Source organism: Pollicipes pollicipes, unplaced genomic scaffold (assembly GCF_011947565.3).
Source record: "Pollicipes pollicipes isolate AB1234 unplaced genomic scaffold, Ppol_2.1 Scaffold_4002;HRSCAF=4701_pilon_pilon_pilon, whole genome shotgun sequence".
NCBI lineage: Eukaryota > Metazoa > Arthropoda > Thecostraca > Pollicipedomorpha > Pollicipedidae > Pollicipes > Pollicipes pollicipes.
Window position 1 is genome coordinate 8,193,353 of NW_023596420.1, and position 7,229 is coordinate 8,200,581.

General features: G+C 64.3%; 2 long non-coding RNA genes across 2 annotated transcripts; both read right to left on the minus strand.

The window, feature by feature from the left end:
- Positions 1 to 452: 452 nt before the first annotated feature.
- Positions 453 to 1,287, minus strand: LOC119093779 (uncharacterized). The gene is made up of 3 exons (XR_005093678.1): positions 1,214 to 1,287; positions 857 to 953; positions 453 to 481 (listed from the first exon to the last, which is right to left on the minus strand). It is a non-coding gene; the product is annotated as an uncharacterized LOC119093779 (long non-coding RNA).
- Positions 1,288 to 1,457: 170 nt separating this feature from the next.
- LOC119093933 (uncharacterized) lies at positions 1,458 to 3,491 on the minus strand. The gene is made up of 3 exons (XR_005093721.1): positions 3,454 to 3,491; positions 2,859 to 2,944; positions 1,458 to 1,987 (listed from the first exon to the last, which is right to left on the minus strand). It is a non-coding gene; the product is annotated as an uncharacterized LOC119093933 (long non-coding RNA).
- Positions 3,492 to 7,229: the final 3,738 nt, after the last annotated feature.

The following is a 7,229-nucleotide window of genomic DNA, read 5'->3' on the forward strand; positions in this document are numbered from 1 at the left end:
CGACATCTCCGATGAAGATAATGACACCAACGACACCCTGATGCGGACGAGCACCGATGACACCTCCGATGCGGAGGTCGACACCGACGACACGGGCGCGACACGCTCCCCACCACGTCCACGCGCCAGAAAAATAGCACTCCTCTCTGATACCAATACAGCCATGCGCTCACACCGCAATAGCCTCCGCCGTCACATACACACACAAACACACACACACACACACACACACGCGCGCAGAGACGGACACGCGCGCGCTGCCTCACGCGCCGCGCCGCGCCCGCCCTCTGCGCCGCCCTCCAGGCCGGCCCTTCACCAGGCGCGGTTGACGTACTCGTTGAGGATGCTCCTGGCGATCTGGATGTCGTTCTGCGAGATGGTGAGCGCCCGCAACACGGCCCGCTGCGAGTAGCCCTCGGCGCACAGCTTGGCCAGGTGACTCAGCCGCAGATTCTCATACGATATCACGCCGCCCTCCTTGCTGCCGACCCCGGAGGCGACCGTTACGCCCGGCCCGCTGCGTGCGGGCGGCAAGAGCGAAATGCGCCGCTCTACCGGCGGGTTCACGGCCGGGCAGACTGCGGTTTGGAATAGGACCACGGCCGCGGACGCTCTGAGGTTTCGTTTCTCCACTGACTGATCGCGCTTAAGATGCTGACCTGGATCTACTTGTCCGAGATGTGCAGCAAGTGACACTTTCACATGACGCCATCTACAGGATGTCCAAAGAACTGTCTTGTAAGCCACCGAAGCAGCTAAGGATTTTGCAAAAGCCAGCCATAACGTGGCCAACCTTCAAGTGGTCCGTATGCTCTTTCATGTCAACGCCAACACCCGACGCGGCGGCACCACTTACCCGGGACCCGCGAGCGAGGGCGGCGGCGGTGACGGCGGCGGCGGCGGCGGTTTGTGGTGCTCGTGTGGAGCCTCGACAGTCATCGGGCACGGGCTGGCTGCAACAGAGCGCCGCCACCGCCCAGTCAGAACAGGCCCGCCGGCGGCTCCGCCACTGTCCCACACCCCGGCCCCGCCAGGCGCGCCGCGGCGCGGAGCCAGGCCATACACGTGATGACGCAACTGTGCCGATATTGGCACGCTCGACGAACCACCCATGAGTGCGTGCACGCTAGCAGGATAGCGGCAGATGGAACGCGAAATTACGACCCACCTGTCGCCCCCCACCCTCCCCCCCAAAAAAGATACACACACTCACGCCCTCTGCTGCCGACGAGCGCGTTCTGGTAGTCGTGCGCCGGCTGCCAGGGCGGCTCGGGCGCGTCGCGCTCCGGCGGCGGCGCCAGCGCGCGCGCGTGCCGCTCCGATGCCGTCTCGGGACGACAGACCCGCGGCGCCGGCACCGGCGTGCGCGGCGCCGGGCTGGCGGCCGGCGGCGGCCGGGCCGGCTCGGGCGGCGCGCGCGCCTCCGCCGGCGGCCGCGGGGCGTCGGCGACCGACCGCGCGCCGCGCAGCGGGTCCGAGGACGAGCGGCACAGCTGACTCGGCTCCGGAGCGGGTCTTGGGGACGGGCTGGGCACGAGGGCAGGTCGGCAGGTCGGCGGCGGGTCGGCGGAGGGCCTCGGCGGTGGACTGGCCTCCGGGGAGGCCCTGGGCAGGAGGCCCGGCTCTGGGGTAAGCCTGTGAGCGGGGCTGGGCTCTGGAGTCGGCCAAGAGGATGGCAGGGGCTCTCCGGCGAGCCGCGGAGAGCGGCCAGGCTCCGCCGTGGTTCGGCAGGGATCCGGAGCAGTCCTGGAGGGCGAACCGGAATCCGCTGCGGGTCTGGGGGGCGGGCTGGACTCTGGCGTGGACCTGCTGATAGGGAAGATGTTTGAGCTGGGCCTGGGAGGCAGACACGGCTCCGGGGTGAGGTGGAAGGGCGGGTTCGGCTTCAGGGGCGCTCGAGGGGGCAGGCATGGATCCTGAGGCGCCAGCAGTGAAGACGTGGAGGCGAACGCCCGGTCTCTCTCCGTCAGAGCGCCCCGACCAAAGCCTGCCAGTCAGATGAGCGCCGTCTGTTGCTGGATCGTCGCAGCCCTCCCCGGTCACTTATTGCTGGGAGACTAGCAGGCAAGGGTCATATTTTGCTCACAGTGTCTACCTGCCACCCGCCAAAATGGCCTCGCGCGTGCGTCAAGATATCGGGCTGCGTACAGTATGCACTGTGTGGTCTCGGGTCGGATACAGGGGGTGCTGGTTCAGCAAGGTTTAACCCATGTCCCTTCCCCCATTGGTCACATCCTCACGGCTGTGTCCCACGCCAAACACCCCTTATAGAGCCTCAGCGCTCCGCTTATCCGCAGCGGTGGTCTAACCGTGGCAACAGCGCCGTCCTCCACGGCACTGATCTGCCCTCCCCGATCGTTGGTTACTCCCACGCGCTCATGGAAGCGCTCCTACATCATTGATTTACGACAACGCCTTCCGACGTGGCTGAAAATACCGACCGATTACAGTATCGGTCAAGTCTGCTTATTGCCGACAAGAACGCTTTTAAGTATTCTTCCTAGGCCTGGGTAGCAGCAGCAAAATCTGCCAGACGAAATCCCAATGCAGCATGAAATAGCCCATTCGTAGCATGATCAACCGTACACAGTACGTAAATCCAGCAGAAATGATGACTCGCTGAAAAAAATATAGGGAATCAAAAAGCCAGAACACCTTTAAAGCAGACCAGTCTGATCAAAAGCGGGCACATATATCAGATTTAAGTATCATTAACACCACAGCCTCGATCAATCTCGGCCGACAGCGGACCTGGCACGGGCAGCCTGGGTCGGCAGTAACGTGTCCCCACATGCGGGTTGTGCTCACCCGTGAGCGTAACGCGTGCTCCCGCGAGTCAGTGATATCCGTGCCCTCACCTGGATGCAGCCTGGCCGGTGCCTCGCCGGAGTCCGAGTCCACTCGCGTCATCTGCTGCGCCTCGACGGAGGACAGCTGGTGCGAGCTGGGGCAGAGCGGGACCATGTCAGTCACCGCACGGTCGGCGCGAGCCGGGTCCGCGTGACAGAGACCGCGCCGTGGGTGCGAACGACAGGGAACGTTTGGAGATCACAGCGTCGGTCTCGTCCGGGGCAACGACTGCCGCTGGTCAGAGGCCACGAAACGGCTGAGACGGTAGCCGGGGTCAGACTGTGGGAAATGGATAGAACCCGGCCTTATCAACGGGCTACGAGACGCAGCGTGAACGCTAGAGGCTGACTGACTGGTCGCTAAAAAGCTCAAATAAAATCAAAACAGGCAAACAAAAAAGTAGGTGCTAAGGATACACGTAATGAAGCCAAACAGCCCGAGATAAGACACCAGTGATACCCTCCACACATCGCACTTGTACTACCAAACGTGAAACACCTGCCGCTTCTGCTACCGGCCCCACTCCCGGCCCTGCAAGATCCGTAACCGGGTGTGGCGTCGGCGCGGGCCGGGCCGGGCTGCAGCCCACGCGGCGCCACTGACCTGCGCGAGCGGACGAGGCCGGGCCGCGGCGGCAGCGGCGGCGCCGGCAGCCGGCCCACGTCGGCCAGCCGGGAGGAGCGCGCCTCCAGGAACGGGTACAGTGGCACCGAGGGCTCGTCGTCGCTCTGGGCAGGAGGGCGCGCTCAGCGGACAGCCGCGCCGTCACCCGGCCCCCGCCCACCATACACACCCACACACCCACACACATACGCTCGTCCGGCTGCGACCGGCGTTACGTCACAGCGCTGAGACGGACTGCGTCGGTTCCGTACAGTCAGCTGGCAATGACCGAGTGCGTTCTCGTCTGGTTATTAGGTTAATGGCATTCACACAGCGGCGTTATCCCCCGGCTATGGAGCACATGGGTTAGTGAACGTAAGGTTAGGAAAGCGAGTGGGAAGACAGAGGACAGAGGCCCAGAGGAATACAGACAGGCACAAAATAAAGGGGGCGAGGGAATGCGGACGAGGGGGGGGGGGGCGAACAGTGATGGTCAAGCGAAATGAGGGGGTAAACAAGGAAGACAAAGACAGCCAAAGAGAGAAGCGACTAACGGGAAAAGGGAAAAAAGAAAATGAATCGGGAAAATGGAGACAATGAGGAAAGGGGGATCACGAGCGAAAAGAGAAACAGAACACGGGCCCGAAGATCCCAGGCGCGAGCCGGGGAACGAAAGCCTCTGTCGATGCGGGTGACACCGAGCGAGGAGGGGCCTGGGCACCAGACCAGCCGGCCAGCGCATGCGCGCGGCAGCGGCGCGGTACCCACCTGCCATGCGGGCGGTCGGCCGGCCGCCGGCGGGGCCGTCGTCGGCCGGCGCTGGCCAGGGTTAGCGGCGCCAGCGCCGGCGCCGGTGCCGGGGCAGCAGGCACAGGCGGGCTAGCGGGCACCCGGCTGCCCGGAAAGCGACACACGATCGGGGGCGTGCTCTACGCAGGCGACAGCGCCGGACACGCGCGCCTACACAACAGCCGGGCTGCCCTCCGCGCTCGCACTAGCTACAGCATGGGTGCCAGCTACGCACACGGGCTCGCCGTATCACGGGCGGGATGCACCAGCGACCCCGGCATGACTCTGCACGGGGCAACACACGTTCATTGGCACAGGCGACCGGGCGATTTTACGAAGCGTTATCTGGGCAGCGGTCGCCCACGTGCGGCGGCTGGGAGAGGAGCAGGCCGACTGAGCAGCAGACCACGCGGGAGTGGTCCACAGTCACCGGCACACCGCCAACGGCCCGCACGGCCGTCAAACGACCCGCCGTCAGCCGGCACCCAGGCGGTATTGATGCGACGGAGATGCGATCGCGGCAACATCAGACACGTCTGCTAACTCATGCAAGTCTGCGCCAAGGTTCTACCGTCCGGAGCGGGCCAAACAAAGCAGCGGCGACGGCGAGGGGCAGCCAAGGCTCGGCCGGCGGCACTAGCAACGTGTCGACGCGAACCTTCAGCCCCCGGTCCCATGTCCTGCTGTCCCACTGGTCTGGTCCCACTGCACGCGTCTGGTAACAGCAGCACCGAGGCCCCATGCAGCTGCAGCAGCAGCAGACTGCCACTCGCTTCGGTCCTCCCGCACCGCCCGGCCAGTGCGCCGCCACACATGCTGCGGCCACGAGGGGAACTTCAATTTCGCCCCGCCGACGGCGGGCGGCGCCACCCGCACGCGTACCTCAGCCGGACTGTGGATGCTGGGCGGCAGCGGCGGCGGAGGCGGCGGTCGCGGAGGCGGGTACTCGCGGCGCACGCAGCGCACGCGCGGCCCCGGCCGGCCCGGCTCGAACGCGTCCACCACGATCTGCTCGGTGCCGCGGATCTCGGCACGACAGACGGGCAGCCCTGGCCGTCCGAGTCCTGCGGAGGCGCCACGGAGCGACAGAGCGCGGCGTCAGACACGGAGAGACGGTCGCCGCTCGGCCTGCCACACTGCTCGGCACAGTTGGACCAAGTTGACATGGTCCAACGACGACCCTAATAAGCAAAGCAGTGACATGCGGCGGCAAAATATAATCAAACAATTCTGATGAAACAGCAACCAGGGGATCACGACACGACGGCCGTGACGACGGTCCCATGCGAGCCGCCTCCGCTGTCCGCCAGCGAATGCAAACCAAAACATTGCCAACATACACATGACACTGCTGAAATATACCGCCGGGTCGAAAATCGAAGAACTTAAAAAATGCACCACGCAGACACCAAAGGTGTTTGCGTGCTCCATGTTTACATCCTCAGGCACAACCGAAGCCGAAGCCTGCTCTACGCGATCAGTCGAATCGGTTCCCACGGGATCGTTAACACACGCTGGCCAAGTCGCTGCCGGAAGCGAACCCCCCCCCCCCCCCAACGCCATGCAGTGGCGAACACGAGCGTCAACACGACAGGAGTTGACACGACCAGGCCTATTACAGCTAAGACGTCACACAAGTACGGGTTCCTGCTGCACGGAACAGCTCTGTGATAAGCCAATTTACACAGCGACTTCGGCCGTAACCGTCCGAGCACGACCTAGACGGCGGCGCCGGCTCACCTCTGCCGAAATAGTTCAGCGAAGAAAACGCCCGCGAGAATTCAGCGATACCACCGCGACCCTGAGCACGGGCGAAGGCACGCTCCAGGCGTGCTGGGAGATCTTTTAAACGACGAAGCTAAAGTGGTTTAGCCGACGGGCCCCCTGCCCGAAGCACTTAGGCGGCCCGGGGGCTGAAATCGATGCCAGCGGCGCACACCGCCATTCACCGGCTCGCGGTCAGTTCCCCGGGGTGCCCGCTGCCACTTCCCCCCGCACACGTTACGGCAGCGTGGCGCTCGAGCGACACGTCCACAGCCGCGTCTCTAACAAATCACGACGTCCCGTGGCCTGCTGGGCACCGCGCTTGAAAATGGCGTGTCGGCTTCATTCGGAGGGGACAGACGGGCCTAGTTACGCACCGTTTCTGAAAGGAATTTTCCAAGCCTCGGCTTTGTCTGCTTGTAAAGCTTAATCGACAGGTTGCGCACCAACGCATTTCACTGGTATAGCCACACAACGTGGAGCCTTATACCGCCACTTGTTCCGATCTGACGAGTGAAATACGTCTCTCTCTGAAATCCGGGTCAAAATGTCACGCGGCCGATGAAGTGATGAGCCCGCTGCTGGAGCCGAACAAACACATATATACCACGGCACCACGGTCGGGTACCGAGGCACACATCAGTTGCCGCCTCCCGCCCCTGTAATAACTTGCTCTTGCTCATAACGCAGGGCACCGGAAGCTTCCACCCACGCCAGTCCACTCCCCCTCCCCCTACCACCCACCCCCTCCCGGGTTATCTAAGCACTCCTAACCCTGCCTGCCCCGTCCGCCGCGACGTAACAGTCCAACAACCCACCCTCAGATTTCACCAGAGCACAGCGGCCCGCCGCCCCAGCCCCGCTAGAGGTCACGGGTCGCGCGACCTTGCCCGCAGGCAGCCGTGACGCACGGCGTTGCTAGGCGACGGGTAAACATCGATCAGGGTCGCAGCCGCCCGCCGCCAGCGGAGAGAAGCCGGAAACACGGCCGTGCCCGGCGGCGGCGGCGACACACGGCAGCCGACACCGGCACCGCGGTGGGGGTGGGGCCCCTCCCCGCCGCCAGCACGAGGGGCAGCCTGCCCTCGCACGAGGGACGAGGCGGGACGCGGATCATCGGGGTCAGTTCCGCTGACAGGCCGTGACAATACTGCCAGCGCACGACGGACCACGACGTCTGCCCATGTCGTTTAGTGCGGGGGTGAAGAAGCTTAGCCGCAATG